Genomic DNA, 17,650 nt, shown 5'->3' with positions numbered 1-17,650 from the left:
ACTTTGGCCATTTCTCTCTCAGGTGTTTGCTCCTTCATTTAACTTTGCATTCCCCCGGTTTTTATATGTACTTTTCTGCCAAATTTATTTAAGCTGCAGATAATTTTTGGTCGACTCTCGGCGAACGTCGCTCCTGATTTACTTATTTACTTTTGCTTTTATGGCACTTAAATGACATTTTGTCGCTGTTCACTGTCCGTCCTTTGCTGCTCTGTGCTGTGTGTAATTTGGCGTGTTTTCGAGTGTTTTCCTCGGGTTTGAGATTAAAGCGATAAGCTTAATTCGCTTTCTTTACTTTCTCCGCAGATGTAGACCGAATCGAGTCCATAGATTAACTTATTGGCAATTACAAAGAAGATATCAACTGTGCTACTCAGCAACTTCGGCCATCGCCAATATATTTTCCTCGAGTTTTAGTTTAGTGCCGACATAATTCAAGGCAATTTATTGGCATTGATTTGAAATTGAGATCTTTCCGATCCGACGATCTCTTTAAAAAGTATGTCATTCATGAGACATACAGGACTATGGATTAAAGCTCCCAAGTGTGACTAAGCCCAATGTAATTTTATTTAGTCAGACCTGCTGCAGATCATATACAAAATATGCCCACTTATGGCCATTAAGACTAAAAGCACAACAAAATACAAGGGAAGAAAGCGCAAATTAATTCTCATACAAAAAGTTTATCGCTTCTGTCTGTTCCTGGGGAAGGACTCATCCTCCTTATTCTGGATGGGGCTGTGGGGGAACTGGAGGGACCGAAGAGCACTAAGGAAATCAGCACATTTGGTTTTAACGACTATGTTCCCCGGAATTTTTTTCCCTCCCAACAACAAAGAATATGCTTTTGGCTTGGCATATCTTTGCCTTTCGTGTTTTTTCTGTTGAATATTTTTTTATTTTGTGTCCAACCAGCTCGTTATTGTTGCTTTTTAATGTGCATTCCCTGTCGCCGGGCCTGGCTTTGGTGGTTGGATGGGTGGTTGGGTGGCTGGGTGGCTGGATGGTGCTATTTTGAACATTTCAACATTACAAAACGTCACACGACGAGACGCCATCACATTGTTGTCTTCTTTTTGCCTTTGTCGCTTACGAAAACTCTCAGATCGCGGGTATGTTGACATTTTTGAATATTTCGGCACCAGACGCGAATAAAAAATAAACAGATTTCTGGCTGGGATTTGGTGCGGGGACAATCAAGTCATGAAATATTCTGACGTAATAATTCTAGATTTCATTTCGTATGCGTATCCATTCGCATTCATAAGGCAATCAATCTTCGGCTTTCCTTCGCCTCAATGCCATTTTTCCTTTTTTCCTATGAGGCTCTCCGGCGGAGTCCTGTGAATTCGAGCAGCTGAACAGCTCTTGAAATATGCAGACAGACGAGGCAGCAACAGCCATCGCCGCAAAAGTGGCAAAACCGACAACAGCGGATGATGGCAAACTGTTATTATGCAAACAAATTACATGGCGGATAATTCACTGAGGGAAAATTCCGAGAAACACATTCGCATTTAAAGCGATTCGGTGGAAGTCCTAAAAAGTTCTAGTTCTAGGAAGCTCTTCATCCTCCGATTCAGAGTCTTGCATTCCCCCAGATTTTTCCCAGTGTCTTTCCAGTAGATCTTTAGGATGTTTTCTTTATTTTTCCTATGCGTACATGTGCAGTTATTATTTGGCAATTTCAGGGGGAGCTTCGACGCGTTTATTGCCCAATGTAATTAAAATATCCAATTAGTGCCCAGCGAGATATGCATATATGTGCAGGGCCGCCGGCCTTGCCAAGAGTCCTCGGTTGGCCACATAACTAATGACCGAAAGGACAAGCGGCCAGCAACATAAATTCCCTTTTGGGTAAAATTAATAAAAATGATTGCACTCGGCTACCCCGTCCGCCCGTGTGCCCTTCCGTCTTCCCGTCGGCTGCCTGTCCTCCGTACAATGAATGAATGGCGCATGCCAGCTGTTGGCCAAACATGCTTTTGATTGCCAACAACAAGAGCCGAACGGCAACACAGGGACAGCCCCCCAGAACTCCAAACCAACATTGTTGTAAGCCTGAGCTGGGCCCAAAACAAAACATCAGGCACATCAGGATAGGAAGCCAGTGGGAACGGGAAACAGGAGAAAAAACGCAATCCGTCTTTCATCAGCGCGTGCATAACAAGCAGCTCGGCTCAAACTAAAGCTGGACAGTCGTGGAATGGTCCCAAACCAAGGACCAGGAACGGCGATGTCCTGTCGCTCACTTGGCCCATATGCGGGGGGATGAGACACTGCATCCGTGGGCCTGGGAAACCATTTCCGATGTCCTTGGTGACGCTGCCCTTGTGTCATGCCACTGCAAAACGAACAGTTCGCGAAATTCATTTCAAGCTCAAAGATAAAGGGTAGGCGAAATCAAAGTCAGTTCGGGAACGGGAAAAACAACATGATATGCTACGAACGAAGACGGAAACATTAATAATACTGATGTGGACAATTTAAAATGTTTAATGGAAGCCTCTCATGTGCGTCATTCACGTCGCAAACTGGATCCCGCGCCAGTCATCCTGTCAGATGGTGAGTGGCTGCTGGAAGCTCCTTGTAATCCCCCAGAACTCTCAACAATTGCCGCGGAACACGCTGAAAAACACATTACTCCCAATCCCTGTTCCGCCACAAAAGCAGCCACATCGCTTATAAGCACTTCACATCTAATCAATTATGCCATCTGCACATAACATTGGGGCTCCCGGAAAAGCACATTGGCCAATGGCCACATAACATTTAAATATGCATGAAGGCTTTAAAGTACCGCCAAGACACCGGATTGAGCGTGGTTCCAAAAAAGAGAGAGATAACGTATAGCCGGGCCCCAAATGAAATTGTAAAGGATAGCGGAGACCAACGTGAAAAAAAAAAACAAATAAACAGGGCCAAAAAAACAAAAGCGAAAGCATTAGACCGGACCAGAAGTACAGCGCTGCCAGCTGGAGGAGCACAAACAGAGACAGAAGACTCCAGGTCCAGCTGGAGTGGAATCAGGATACGAATCTGAATCAGAGTCCTGGATACCGAAGAGTAACAGGAGCGAGGACCACCATTGCATGGCGGTTGGTGTGCTAATTCCGTTAGCAATTTCACTTGCCAGGCGGGAAAACAAAACATGGCAACAGGAATCAAAGAAAATGGCGGAAAATCTGCGGAGGAAAGCAGCTTCAAAATGCTCTTCTAAAAAAAAAATGTTACTTTGAATTGTTAAATATTTTTTATATATGATGTACAATGGGATAACCTCTTTATTACCTAAGTTTGACTACAAAATTGTTGCAAGTTCAAAATTGTTTAATTATCCTGCGATTTAGAGCCTGCTCCCTCAAAAACTAGTCAAAATAAACTTCTCAAAGTGTTCAAATTAAGTGTATTTAGGAAAAAATGTACGCACATGGGTACACATCCAGTTGTCTGAGGATAGGGAAACAAACAAATCTTGGGCTTCCATGAAAAACGAGGCGAAACTGCTTAACGGCTGCCGTTTTCCACTGCCATTCGTTGGCAGCGAAAAAAACGGAGGAAACAGCAAGAAAGCAGGAGAAAATGGCGAGTGAAATGGCCAAGCAAATGGCGTTAGTGTGAGTGTGCGAGTCCATGCCACATTGCAACAGATTAACGTGCTTTACTTGGCTTAAACATTAGCAAACAAGGGCCATGATACAGGAAGCGGCTACAGCGGGAAAGACTTCGCTTCAAAAGTGGACGCCGCACAAAAGCCATTTTAATTGCATTGAGGGCACACATGTGGAGTCCCCTTCTCTCCTTTGACATCAAGAACAAATTTTAAATAAAGAAACCACGCACTCGCCTCTCTGCTTATTTTCCTTTTTTCCGGGTGCCTGTTTCTTGTATTTATTTACATTAATTGGATTTCAGTGTGTAACCAGCAGATACACTCAATATAAATTGGTTACATGAGCCGGAGCAAAGGCGCCCTCAAAGGCTCAAAGGAACGCTCAAAGAACTTGAAGCCAAGAAGGAGATCAGCTTCGCAAATAGCAGTAGCCAAATTTACAGAAAGAATGGTAGGAGATGCATTTATACTCTCTCATGAGAGGGATTCATATATTGTAAGCCCAAATAGGGATCTTTAAATTTCATATTTAAAGAAAATAACCAAACTCACTTGCAACTACAGTTCTATATAAATATTTAAATATAAATATTTATTTATGTATATTTTTATTATTTCTAATAGTACCTAATGCTGAGGATGTAGAGAGCTGTATGTATTTTAAATGTATGTAAAACTTAAAGACGAACTCCCTTTTAAAGATCCTCCATACCAAGAACTTTTAAAGGGCTTTCTTCCAATGACTATTCAATTGAATAAAATCACCGAGAGGAAGAGCTTTCCTTAACCATAGCTATTACAATTTAACAGGACTATCACCTTAATCCCATTTTAAAATCAATATCATGTAGCCAAGCCACCCAATGACGAGATTATAGCTAATGGCCTCAAATAATTAAGCGGCCCCTGTCGGCCTGGCTAAATCACTGAGCAGTTGCGGCCTAAGCCGTACAGATGATGTGGCCCTGCCAACCAGGCCGTGTGTGTGTCCTGCTAAAAGGATGTGTAGGACTTGGCCTAAGTACGGGGAAGCCGCAACCAAGTGCAGCAGCGACACTAACAAATGAACCCTGTTCGAGGCCATGACAATGGAAAATGCAAAGGGAAATGGGAAAGCCGGGGCTGAGGCTCAGAGCGGGGAGCTGCAAGCTGGGGGATCAAGCATATTGAGCGTAAAACCCCAAGATTTAAAGGTACATGCACAGAGATGATACTACTTAGACACATGTCTTTCGCCCCCTTTCCCCGTACAATTTATGGTTGCAAAAAGGCGAAGCAAACGAAGTATCATCAAAACTGGCCATCGCAAGCCTCTGGTCTCCATCCATCATCTTGGCAGCTTTTGCATACACCGACCAAGCCGAGTCCTGCGGAAGGAGCCAAGAGGATGCAGGATAAAGGGTGAAGGGATCAGGGAGCTGAGAAAAGGCGCTAGGAAGGAGAAGCTATTTCATTGTGCCAAGTGGCTGTTTATGATGTTGTTGTTGGCCGGAAGTTATCAGTTGCCCCGGCTCAGGCTCTAGAGCCATAAGACTAAGTCTTATGGAGGAGCCAAGCCAAGACCAGGACCAAAAGTCAGTCCTGGGTGTTGCCCCAAAATGTTGTTAGTTTGTCATTTTGTTGCCACACTCTTTGCAATTTCATTGCAGGCTTGTTGGTTTTCCCTTCCCGGAATAAAGGTACATTAACTTGGCAGTAAAATATAAAAAATATGAAAATTATGTAATTAAAATTAAAATAAAACATATTTCACGGAATTAAAAGAATAATATGAAAGTTGCTTCAAGTTCAGACCCATTACGCTGTTAAGACCATTAAAAGTTCGCCGTTCTTTCTTGCATTTTTTATTCTGTTACTTTGGGCCACCCCCAGGGCTTAGCCAACAAATGGTTTTCTTAAATTGTTTGCCATTTTCTATTTTTACCCTTGGCCAGTTCAGTGGTTGTTGATGTTGTTGTGCGCCTTCAGTGGTTGTTGAAAGCTTCCTTAAATAAATTTTTTGTAGTTTACAGTTTCCGCATTTCGGAGAGTAGAGGAGGCGACAGTGGCTTCAGAATCAACCTCAACTTGCTAGTAAAAAAGAGGAGCATCCGGCTGTTGTCCTGCCCAAAGCCAATCAACAGAGGCTTCGGCTAGGATTCGCCTATTCGGGCACCAAATGCCAAACTCCCAAAAGACCCCAGAAGTCCACACGCCCGGGCCCAGCTGTGTTATTCCTCCCAGGATGCTCTCGTTCGCTTTAACAATGTTAATAATCTTATTTTGTGCCTCAATGGAGTTTTTCCTCCGCCTTTGGGCAGCCCTTTGTTCGCCGACGAGGGCAAAAAGAGCAAGAAGAGCAAAATGTATGCATGGCATTTTATTGCATACCTTAAATGCAATTTTTGCAGCACAATTTTTGGCGCTGCTTTTTGGGAAACTTGCTCCCTCGGCCCTGGCCCTGGCTCTGGCCACTGATTTTTGTGCCTGTTCTGGGTTGGCCAATTTTTTCCAGCCTGTGCCACTCTTGGCCCGAACGGCAGCCTTTGCCATTTTTATCATTCCACGCAAAGTTGCAGCAACATTTGTCCTTTGCGTGGCCGTATCTCCCCGGGTGCAGGGGCTTTGAGCCTTTTGCAATGTCATTTGGCCACTTTTTTCCGCTGGCAGCTGCCAGAAAGCAGTTAACTGCAATCGCTTTAAATGATTTCTTGTTTACATTTGGGGTTTTCCTTTTTTTCTGTAGTAGAAGTAGTAGTGGGTGATGGTAATAGTGGTTTTAAAGAATCAGTTTGTACACAGGAAGAAAAATCTTTGCCTAGTACTCAGGGTAGTCCTTTGTAGGAAATATTTTGAAAGAACCCATGCTAGCCTATGAAATAATACCATTTCCTTTCATTTCTGCCCATATAACTTACCTAATCAAATCAAGCGGAATTATACCAGTAGGCATAAACTCAAGCCTGGGAAGAGTCCCATCCCTGCATCCCCGAAAAAGGTGACCAAAGTCCTTTTACCAGATGATGAAAGCATAATAGATAAAAGTGGCCAAGGAAAACGGAAGACGAAAGCGGATAGTGGGTGGTGCCACATCACAGGAGGTGCGCCCGGAGGCGGGGCCGGAGAAGATGTATGCCGGAAAAAATTATACACGAGAAATAACAAAACACAAACAGATTACCAGCTTGGAGCGGAACTTAAGCGGGCCCACAGTAGTAAAAAGAGGGAGTCGGCGAATAAATAAATAAATAAAATCAGGAGCCGGCGCTGATTTCGTTACGGGGCACAGCTCGTCCTTTTCCGCTAGGACTCTCCCTCCACAGGGCGCCCTGCGCCCAGCTGCAAATGAAACCCAGCCAGGCGAAACTCAAACAATAAATGGCATAGATAATGCCCCAAAATATTCAATTAGTTTATGGCCACGTTCGCGTTCACGTTGGCCATTTACATTTGCCGGACACCCCGGCTGGTCAAACTGAAAACTTCAGTGGCGGAAAATTTGGGAAAAATTCGACATGGCTTGGCCCCCGTTTCTGTTTTACCTTTTTGATATATTGTGCGGGTTTTGTTCGCTGTTGTCCTTATACCCGCCCACGTACCTTCTAGCCCTTTTAATGGGCGCACCCCATAACGAGTAAAACGAGAACAGGACTCAAGTGGGCGCCTCCCGCACCCACAGCACCCGTTGCATTAAAATATTTTTATTGCCTACCAAAGTACAAAAGAGGAATATTCCGAATTAAAGAGCACGGCCAAAATTGAAAATAAAAAATTAGATAATGGGAAAAGAGGGAAACATGATAGAACTTTTACAGGTCATAAACCCGCAATTTTAGTACGTAATGCTGCTGATAATGATATGCAGAGAGTGTGGTAAAAGGCGGAGTAATACCTGAAGAGGAAAAATATGCTTCTCATAATGGAAGGGACTGTTTTTTTCCCTCTGCACTTGCCAGCTTAGTTCCCTTTTCAATACTTGTTTAATGTGAGCTTGGTAAATCCCACGACAATCCTTCCATTTCTCATCAAATCTGGCTGAAATTCCATGTGTATCCCACTTATCACCCTGCCAATCCCCCCGTAACTCTCTCATTATTCACGCCGCTGACAAATTCGGGTTTAGTATGCACATTTGCCAAAGGCCTGACAAATTAATGCACATTTGCGATAGCATCTTGAATTCAAATCACGCGACATGTCACAGACTTGGAGGCAGACACATGCCATTGAAAATCAAACGGCAACTCATTTGATGCAGCCCCAGATGTTTTCACCTTTTCATCAAGACAACGCAGTCCCAAGCACGGCCTCCTCCGTTGTTGTGCCTTGTTTTTGGCGTCGTCAATGTTTGCTCCCAGACAGCCCAGGACACTCATTTGCCTGGTTGCGAGTCTCCCGTCTCCCGCCCTGCGAGTCTGCAAGTCCGTATCCTCGACGATGTAGCATCGCAAATGCGCAACAATTCGCTCAAGTGTAAATAAAGCCAAGAGCCAGGTCTGGGGAGTGGGCTGGTGTGGGATGAGCCTAGCCGGGCATTATTTTTTTTCTTTAAAGCCCGCCCAAGTGGCATCTGTGGCGCTAAAATGACAAAACACCCACGCGGCGCTCGCAAGTGGGACAGGTGAATGCGCGGCTGCAACAACTATGTTTGTTTGGATGCCCAAGTGGAGGGGAGAATAATAAATCCTCCAAGAATGTCCTTACATATGAGAGGTTCCAGCGCTTTTAGCTTTAGCGTGGGTCCCATTATAAAAAGGTATTCTTAGACCCCTAAGATTGAAATCATATTGTGAAGGCATCCCTGGAAACTCTTTAACTTTTTCGCGTTTTTGGCAGTCTGCCACGCCTCTTCTGCTCAGACACAGTCTTAGGCAGACAGCCGCCCATCCGGTATAAATAAGCTGTGACACAGCAGCATCCACACTACTCCCGTGTATCTGCACTGCATTTGTTCCATCATCTGTATCCCTATTTTTATCTGAAAAACTGCAAGTCTGGGTGTCGCCTACTGTCTGTCATTGTGACTGTCTGCTCATAGCCAGGTGGATGTATTTGGCGCGCACGTGCTATACAGTCCTCCGGCCCGGCCCCCCTGACACGCCCCACTGACTGACTCGCCCCTCCGGAGTCTCGACGTGCACCGGATTGTTAATGCATTTGCGTCCCCGCCCAAGTGGCCGTTGCCAACAGTTTCAATGCCTCCCTAGCGGGTCCTGGCATTATGAGAGGTCCTCGGGTGGACTAGGCAACATGTTGCCAGCGGAGAGATAATAAGTCTGGCGTAAATTAGTTTGCCATTTTGAGTTATGAATGCGCATTTCAACGAATCGCTGCGAGCCCGTGGAACCGTGGAAGCTGGATTGGAACGGATTTGTGCTCGGAGTGGGCGTTGGTGAGCTCTTCAAGGTGGAGCCTAAAATGGGTCCATACTTTCACCACATAGAATCAATTATTCCACCCTAGTGTTCTATTAAAGTGCGAGTTGTGAGGGTTTGCAATTAATACCAAAAAGCCATCTTCGCCTCTGACTTCTGCAATATGTCAAGGCCCAATCGTCTGTGCTTAATATTTTATGTTGAGAGGAATTACGTTGTACGCATAATTAAGCATTTGATGGCCAAAGACACACACACACACACACACAGTCACACCCCCTCACACTCCAGGAGAAGAAAGGCTCCTGACTAATCTGCCCAATCATAAAACTAATCCTCTGGGCGCAAGAAAAACCTCATTAAAATAACGCATACGCAACGTTGTGTGTTGACAGGATGAAGGAGTACATAAAGCATGGTAAACAGAAGCCTCGGTTAATGTGTCTGCCACCCAGGCCGACACTGGTTTTTGCGGCCGAGAAGTCTAACCAAGCGAAATTAACATAAATGAATTTGCAGCTGTCCAAAGGAAACCCCAAGCCCTAACCCTTGCCCCCGAAATGCGAGCGCCCAGACAAATGGCCAAATCACACTGACCTGCAGTTTAATGTGGCGAGACGTGAGTATGTGCATTGGGGGTACGGGGGCAGAGAGGTAGGAGTGCTGGGGCGTGGGGCACGGACCTCAGACCTGAATTAAAGATGAATGAAAACTTGCGGCAACACGATATAAATCATTTATGCTATGCTAAGTCCAGAGTCGCCAAAGTCAGCACAGTCGGCGGTGGAGCGGCAGGAGCATGAAACGAGTCCGGCCAAAGGTGTCAGGCATATTAAGTAACACAAGCCCTTTGCCTTCGATTCGATGGCTTTAAGGCGCCTCGACTTCAGTTCAGTTGTGTTGAGGCACTAACCTACAACAATATGAATGCGAAAAGTGTGTCAGCCGAACGGAACGGCTAGAGAGAGGACATGCGCACTCCCAGTTACGATCCACAAACAATTCGAACTGCTGCTGCCGGAGTTAACATTGACCAAGAAATTATTTGGGATGGCCCGCGACGACAGCATCCCAGCAGACAGTCAGTCAAGCGGCGTTGCTGTTACCGAGCACAACACACACGATCTTCGACTTGGGACCTCGTCCTCCCTCAGGCGCTTTCCTTCGCACCGAATTGCGTGAATTCGTCGTGATTTACCGGCACTCCCGTACACGGTTCCCGTGTTCTGTTTGTTTTCCCAGCAATTGGTGTTAAGTCGAGTGTCCATAATTGACGGTCTGTCAGTCGCAATCGAAATCAAATTGCGGCCCAATCGACTGGCCAGGGCCAGGGTGTGTCGAGCCCCAGAATCAAGTCGAGCCCCAGAATCAAAAAATAAATATCCATATTTTGTGGAAAACATAGCACTTTTTTAAGTCTACAATTAATGCATAAATGGTGTCCAATAAATTACCACACAAACAGCCACAAAATATTCCCAACTGAGTGACAAAAAAAGTGAACGCCGAAACAATATCTTTCCAATGAATTCAAAAATAAATCACAACTTTGCATTGGAAAGTTCGCGGAAAAAGTCAAAGTGAGCAAACTAATTTTAATAGAATTGTGCATAATTCATGAATAGCTTTTATTAGCGAACAACTGATTCAAATTAAATTCAATTAGATAAAAAAAAGCATATGCTTATTAAATCAGCTTAAAAAATACTATATATTTAATAGAGAATCACAGCGGTCGCATGATTTGACCTAAATCCATGTTAATCGGGAAAAAATTGCGTTCGATCAGGACGCAAATGGCAAAAAGCGGAGGCGACTTTATTGACAACAAAATGGCGGAGTGCATATAAAATGCAATAAATAGCAAATGGCGAAATTTGAAACCGAACAGCAATAAATCGGCTATTTAAATGCATAAAAGTGTGCTCTATTGCGCGTTTCATGTGTAAACACAAAATCGTATCTCGCATAGCTGGCGCCGCTTAATTGGGCATGCATTAAAATAACAGCGAAGTATAAATTAATCTCGTCATAAAAAATAAATAAATGCTTGCATAATTCGAGCTTTTGAAACATTTAAAGGCAGTGCGTGGCAAAAAGTGTTTGCCGATTTATGTTTGCATAAATATCAGTGTGTCAGTGGAGGTGATATAAATGCTTTAATTAAACTCCCGGCAGAAACAATCGGCCCGCCAGCTCGGATTACCTTTGGGAATACTACACAAAGAAAAACAGTTTCATTGGTAAGCTTAGACGCCTACTAATTTCAATTATATTTGTTGATTAAAAAGTAAATGGATAGCGTTTGAAAACCAAATCAGTTTAAATAAATAAATGCAGTTTTTTATAAAAACTAATTGACCATAAAGCCATGAAAGTGGCATAACGGCCTGCGGGCGCAGATCCAATCAGTGTCTCTATTGAGTTTTAACCAGTCGCCCGTCTCTCATATAAACTTTTTCCCAGCCAGACAAAAACTTGTGCTGTAAATCTAAACTAATAAAAAGTCCCAGCTTTTTGCCTTCCACGGGCCTCGTAAATTATTCATTGATTCTGAAACCCATTGGAGCTGAAATGATTCGGTGAAGCAACAATAAAATGTCTCCGGCGGAAGCGGAGTCAGTCACATTTGATGTATTTTTATTGATTTCCCTTTGGGCATCAAACGAAATTAATTGATTTCTAATGTTGATGAAAGTAAAGTAAACAGAACACTTGACAACTTTTACTTAACATTTCGCTCCGCTCCGCCCCGCCCCAGTCCACTTATCACCTACATCGAGTGCTTTCTGCCTTATTTTTCCAAACGCTTTTTTCGCATTCACTTCCCCCCGGCAGTCTTGGTTGTCAAAGTTTGCTTTGGGGGCACGGCAACAGCAACCGGCTCCCACCAGTTGGGGACTTTGTTGCATGTATGTAATTAATTTTCCAGCTCGGAGCTGTCGCGGGCTGCCCCGGCAACCAGGACGAGCTCAGAAAAAAAGCCAAACTCCTCTATAATTAATTTAAATTTGGCTTAAAATGTTTTGATATATTACAGTGGATTTCAGCCGACACTCGCCCAGAAAAAATAACTCCTGGCTTTTTTATGACTTTCAAATAATGATGCTGCCACGGTTCCATATAAAAGTGATCTATGATTATTTGCAGAAACTTTTAACATTTCTGATATGTAAAGCCACAAACTTTATTTCAAATCAATAATCCTAACATGCTAAACCAATTTGCTGGGAATCCGGATTAAGTCCCTCTCCCTCCCAGATTATCTGTCTAATCTCGGCTTATGGCACTAACAGTCACAGCTGCAGCACTCTGCCTTTTTGCCACCCTCGGCCCACTACATTCGCTTGCCATTTCCCGCCCCATTTCACGACCATCCTCGCCCCTTTCTTGCCACAAACGGAGACGTGCTCAAGTGCATGACAAATATGGTGAGGTAAGCCAAGCAAAGGCAAATGCTGCCAGACGCAGCAGTCAGGCAACAGTTCGAAACCATGGCCATTAACAGTGCCACATACATATTTGTCCAATACAGAATACACAGGATCTGTGTGGCAAGTTGCATCTTGCCACTGCGGTTGCCTAGCGCTAAAAACCGAACGACGTAAACAATTTGTAAGTCATGTGTAAACATCATACGTTACTTTCGCGCATCCGTCGTGCGTTCCAATTATAAGCACTTAATGCATCACCCGGGAACGCCTATCGCCTATGGCCCATCACCCATACGCCACGTAGGCCCTCCGTTCATCCATATATTACGCATACGCCACGTCCGCCAGTAATAAAAACAAATGAAACACACACGTACCGGAAGCTGTCTGGGTGGCGCTTCCCGGAGTTAGTTAAACACGAAGCCGTGTAATTAGATTTTTCCACATGAAGCAAGCACAGAGCGAAAGAGAAGGGCGATGCGGAGCGAAAGAGAGGGCTGGCGGCGGCAAGTAGTGTGCAAATACGAGTAGTTTCAAGTGTAAACAAAGAGTCTGCTGCCACGCCCCCAGCACCCAGCTGCCATACAATTCAATTATAAAAAAAAGAAGGCAAATCCAGAGCCAAAGCAGAAAAGAACACTGGGGCATTCCAAGGAGAAAAGTTTCAGCGAAAACTTAATGCATTTAATGCGTGAGGGGCAAGCAAATGGATTAGCGAGCAAAGGAAACTTTTCTTATTCCCGTTAAGCCATACAACAGAGAATAATTCCGCCACCCACCGCGGCCCACCTGCCATAAAGTTTGCGTTGTCATATATACATAGCAGTATGCCATATGCCATATGCCATGTGCTGTCTGCCTTGTGCCGCATGCTGCATGCCACACACATAAACGACAAAATCTCTTGAGCAAAAGGAAAACAAAAATATCCCAACTCCTGTTTTTGAACACCGCAGTCCTTTGGGCCTCCTATTTGTTTATCAGTGTGTTTGCTCCTGAAAAAAGTTATGCCCGAATCTCACATTACACGTTCACTGTATGGGTGCTTTGCAACTTTCATTTTTTTCGCGCCCGAACGCAAAAGCACGTGACTGCAGAGACAGGTGGCAAGTAGGCAAAAAAAATCACAAAGTTACTGCTAAAATTTACCTGCAAAAAATTGACGTCGCAAAAAGGAATCACAAAAGTATTAATAAACTTTCCCGTCGCTGTTAAATTACCGAAAAGAATTTTAAGTTGCTCAAACAGTAATTACCAGAGTATGGCTTTAAGGAGTCTGACGTTGGAGTCTCAAAGGATTTTATACTACTCTATAGTGCACACTTTTTTGTACTCTCTATTTGTGTGTAAACGACATCAAATGACCTGCCTTCGGGTAAAACATGTTTCCATAACAGAACCCGTCCCTTCTGAAACAAATATGTATAAAATATAGAGATATACGATAAAGTGTAGTATAGCTTGCAACCTGCAGGGGCCGCAGGTACCCACTGTTTGGCTTTGGGAAAAATTTTAAAGTCCAATTTATGCATATTTTAAATAATAGGGACTTTTGGGCATACGCAAAGTTTATGCGACCATAGAGCAAGCTACCAAGTTTAGAGTCGGTCGGTGTCCTGTCTGTGTCCGTGTAGGTGATTCGCCGGCAGGCTTTGTGTTTTTGGCTCGGCTCTAGACTGCAGTACCCGAAGCTGTGCTCCTTTCGAAGCAGATATTCCTCGGCGGCGCTCTGTGTGTGCATAGCAGATAAAATAGTTGCATATAAATCATGTCATGGCCAAGATAAAGAGCGAGAATGGTCTTCCACTCACAAAAACTGGAAGTATAAGTAAGTGCGGGGCGGAAAGCTAGCCAGGATGGTCTTAAGGGGCCAGGATTTGGTTTGACGCAGACACGAATGCATTTATAATGGTCAAGTCCATTCTATCCCCAAATATAATTGAATTATCCTTGAAAGGTTTTCGGAGATATACGCATAGGCAAATTTTTGATCACTTCACAGGATTTCATGGATAAAACAGAATAAATATATATTCCTCTATTAAAACCATATTAAAGTCTTTTTGTTTTCGTGAGTGACTCTTCGCAATCATTATATTCGATTCGCTTTTTTATCCCCAATAATTCCTTGCCCTAAATGGACACATCCACTTTGGACTCTCGTCCGTGGATCCCTAACAAGTTTTCCCTAAGTATGACGCTAATCCCCAAGTAATTGTCTGCTTAGTGCTTACTGCCAATTTATTGAGATTTTTGTTTTTCCTCTTCGATTCTCACCTGTCGCACGTAGTTACCTTTGGCGATACGGCTTGGCTTTCCCCTCTACTATTTTCCGGAGTGCCCTACTATTTCCGGCGTTGAGGTGGGAATTCCCGGCACACATAGTTATCACGTCGCAAACTTTGCGCACTTCAATTTTTATTATGCGATTTTATTTATTTTGATTTTGCCCCGGAGAAAGTTTTCGGCCCTGCAGTCCCGGCGAACGTCTAATGATGTTAACTGCTAACGGCTTATCCGGTGAGCGAATCGGCTCAGGACTTAATAACTTTGACAGGAGGAGGAAGGAGCCGCATTGGATCGTTGCCATGAACAGGAAGCTCCACTACTTCTCGGCACCACCACTGCTCGGGGTGGATTAAGTTCCCGTTGGCCTCGTTTTCCTTTGCGGGCCAAAAACCCCAGCTCAGCTCCGCTCATCTCTGGGGTCTCTTCTTAATTAATATCAGCCATGTGCTGAAATCAACAATTTTCTCTGACCGAAAATTGCGAGGCGAGCCGGAAGAGGGGGGCAGGCAGGACACGCTACGCAATGAACTGTCCTGCACGGAGCTGCACTTAATGTACATATATTTTCCTTCACTGCACGGGCGCCTTACCCTCCTTCCTTTTCTTTTCCGTTCCTGGCATCCCCGGCCCATATGCAATTTCAATTTTCTCGCACTGCGAAAAACTCAAGGAAGGGGAATGCAATTATTTTTGCGCTACTTTGGCACCCACTTCACGCTGCCCGCCCTGCCAGAGGATATGGATGCAGCGTAGAGCTTCAGGCGACCATTGATGGTCATAAATTTTTAAACAACAGAAATTACAATTACTGACCGCGCCAAAGGGAGAAACAACGAAACGCAGCCACAGTGGCAGTGTCGGAGGGAGAAAATTGTGAAAAATGCATAATGAAAGCAATCCATATTAAAAATATAAATCACGCAATGCGCCAAGGATGCCGGCGAACATACAGGATGCAGGACATATGCCGCACTCTGGGAACAATAATAGCTCGGCCAGCTGTCAGTCAATACGCCTGCGGCAAAAGCCGGCCAAATAATTAATTGGCTGCATTATGGCACTCAGAGACAGACCCGGTAGTCCCGGCAGAGAACACAGACTCCTCCGTGGCGTGCAAAAATTTCCCGACAATTTAAAGTGATGAAATGAGATGAGCCTGGGCTGGAGAGGATCTGGAGCAGCGGGACCCACACTGCCAGACCACCAGTTACCAGCCACCTGTCAATGGCATTCATTCATCGCTGTCATCGGCCAGCCCCGAGCATAATTTTCAACTTGTTGTGGTCGCCGCCACCCAATTGGCGTTCATTAAGTCCGCGTAATTGTGGCTGAAGTGGTTTCGCCCTAGAGTGCCCACATTCGGTGGTTGCACTCCAACACGAGACGAGCGAGCTCGCTCTCCTGCCGCAAGTTGCAAGCTGGGTTTAATTGGCTCAATGTTAATGCTTTCAAATAAATAAATGTTATTGTTCTTGACATTCAAATTAATTGCCTTGATTAACTCGATCGTTATGAGCGACGTCTATCAAAGGAATGAAGTAGTTACATTTAAACTGCCATCATACTCCTGGCTCATATCCTTCACTATTGAACCACATTTGTTTGTGAAAGCATCCGCCCTAAGCTAGTCCTGCAGCTGCCTCAGAAACACTCAAGGCATCGAAAAATCAGAGCTCCAGGCCAGGAACATTAGCCTGCATTCCGAGCAGCTGTTATGCCATTGTCGCCAGGCGGTGCTCTTGTTTTTATAAGCTTTTCTGCATGTAATCAGTTAGGGATATTCATGGACATGACTATGATTTTAGTAAGCTCACACAAACACAACATCCCACTGCCAGAGTTGGGCAGTACACTCAGAAAAAATATGTGAGCAAGGGGCAGTTGTGTGCAACGCATATCGCTCCAACTTTCCCAGTGTACTCACAGATTCCTCCACAGTCCAGCGCCAACTCGCAACAAGGAGTCTCTCGGCATCAAAAAAAAATAAATAAAAAAGCAAAGACGCCAAAGGACTCTGCAATGCCATGCAAATCCTGCTGGGCAACACAACTCAACATGACGGCCATGGATGGAGCCGGAGCCACTCGTGTTCTGTCCCTATTTTCCGTTCTGCCATCAACAACTGGCTTGCTTGTCCAGCTGGACGAGCTGGGAGAGCTGGTCAAGCTGGCCCAGATGGCTAGATGGCGATATATGTGGCTGCATGGCTTTAAGCCCATAATCAGGCGATTTGCAGGCATTAGAGATGGAGAGGTACGGAGAGCCGAGTCGGGATATAGCCAGCTGTTGTACGTCAGCTTTTCTCTATGGTTTATCATTTGCTGGCCAGTGGATTTGCTCCTAATGCTCCTGGAAACGTCTCCGTTGGTTGATCTACTGGATGCGGAAACTTCAAAGGGTGAGAACTCGGAAAATCGTTATCTCTAATCAAATAAGGCAGAATAATTATTAGAGTCTTTTTACTACAAAAATAGAGTAAGCATAACTCTTCTCAATGCAGATAAAAGCTATTTGTTAAAACATTCAAAAAAGCCAAAATATATTCCCATTAGTCTGGATTCCATTCCGACGAGACCGTAAAAAGTTATCTTCAATTTGCTTAAGCAATCTCTCAATGCGCTTATACAAGCTTGTTACTTAACTGCAGCTTTGTCTTCTGGCTTTTTGTCGGCCCTCTTCGCCTGCATTTCGTCCATCAACTCCTCCTCGTCGCTCCTTATCGAACCAACTAATCTAAGGTAGACCGAAAAAAGAAGCAAGCCAATGCCATCCATCTTCCGGCCTTATGGAAATCCGTTTTCCGCCTCCCCAGCCGCATGCATTTCTTTGGTACTCCATTCCTCTTTGCCTCGGCTTTGTGTTTTTTTTACCAGCGCGCTCTTCCTTGGTCCATTACTAAAGTACAGGACTTTTTTATAGATCCTCACTGCATATGCTGACATCTCTTGGCTGCAGCT

At 44.5% G+C, this 17,650-nt stretch overlaps 1 protein-coding gene across 1 annotated transcript in view; it reads left to right on the top strand.

Moving 5' to 3' along the window:
* The first annotated feature begins 10,024 nt into the window (after positions 1 to 10,024).
* Positions 10,025 to 17,650, top strand: part of LOC6497901 (putative neural-cadherin 2) — a 114,230-nt gene continuing 106,604 nt past the window's right edge. Inside the window, exon 1 of the mRNA XM_044716399.1 lies at positions 10,025 to 11,213. The gene's annotated coding sequence lies outside the window, so the exon portion shown is untranslated. The remainder of the gene's footprint in view (positions 11,214 to 17,650) is intronic.

This window comes from Drosophila ananassae, chromosome 3R (genome assembly GCF_017639315.1).
Source record: "Drosophila ananassae strain 14024-0371.13 chromosome 3R, ASM1763931v2, whole genome shotgun sequence".
Taxonomy (NCBI): domain Eukaryota; kingdom Metazoa; phylum Arthropoda; class Insecta; order Diptera; family Drosophilidae; genus Drosophila; species Drosophila ananassae.
Note: the sequence above shows the minus strand (reverse complement) of the source record. Positions and strands in the feature narration are given on the sequence as shown.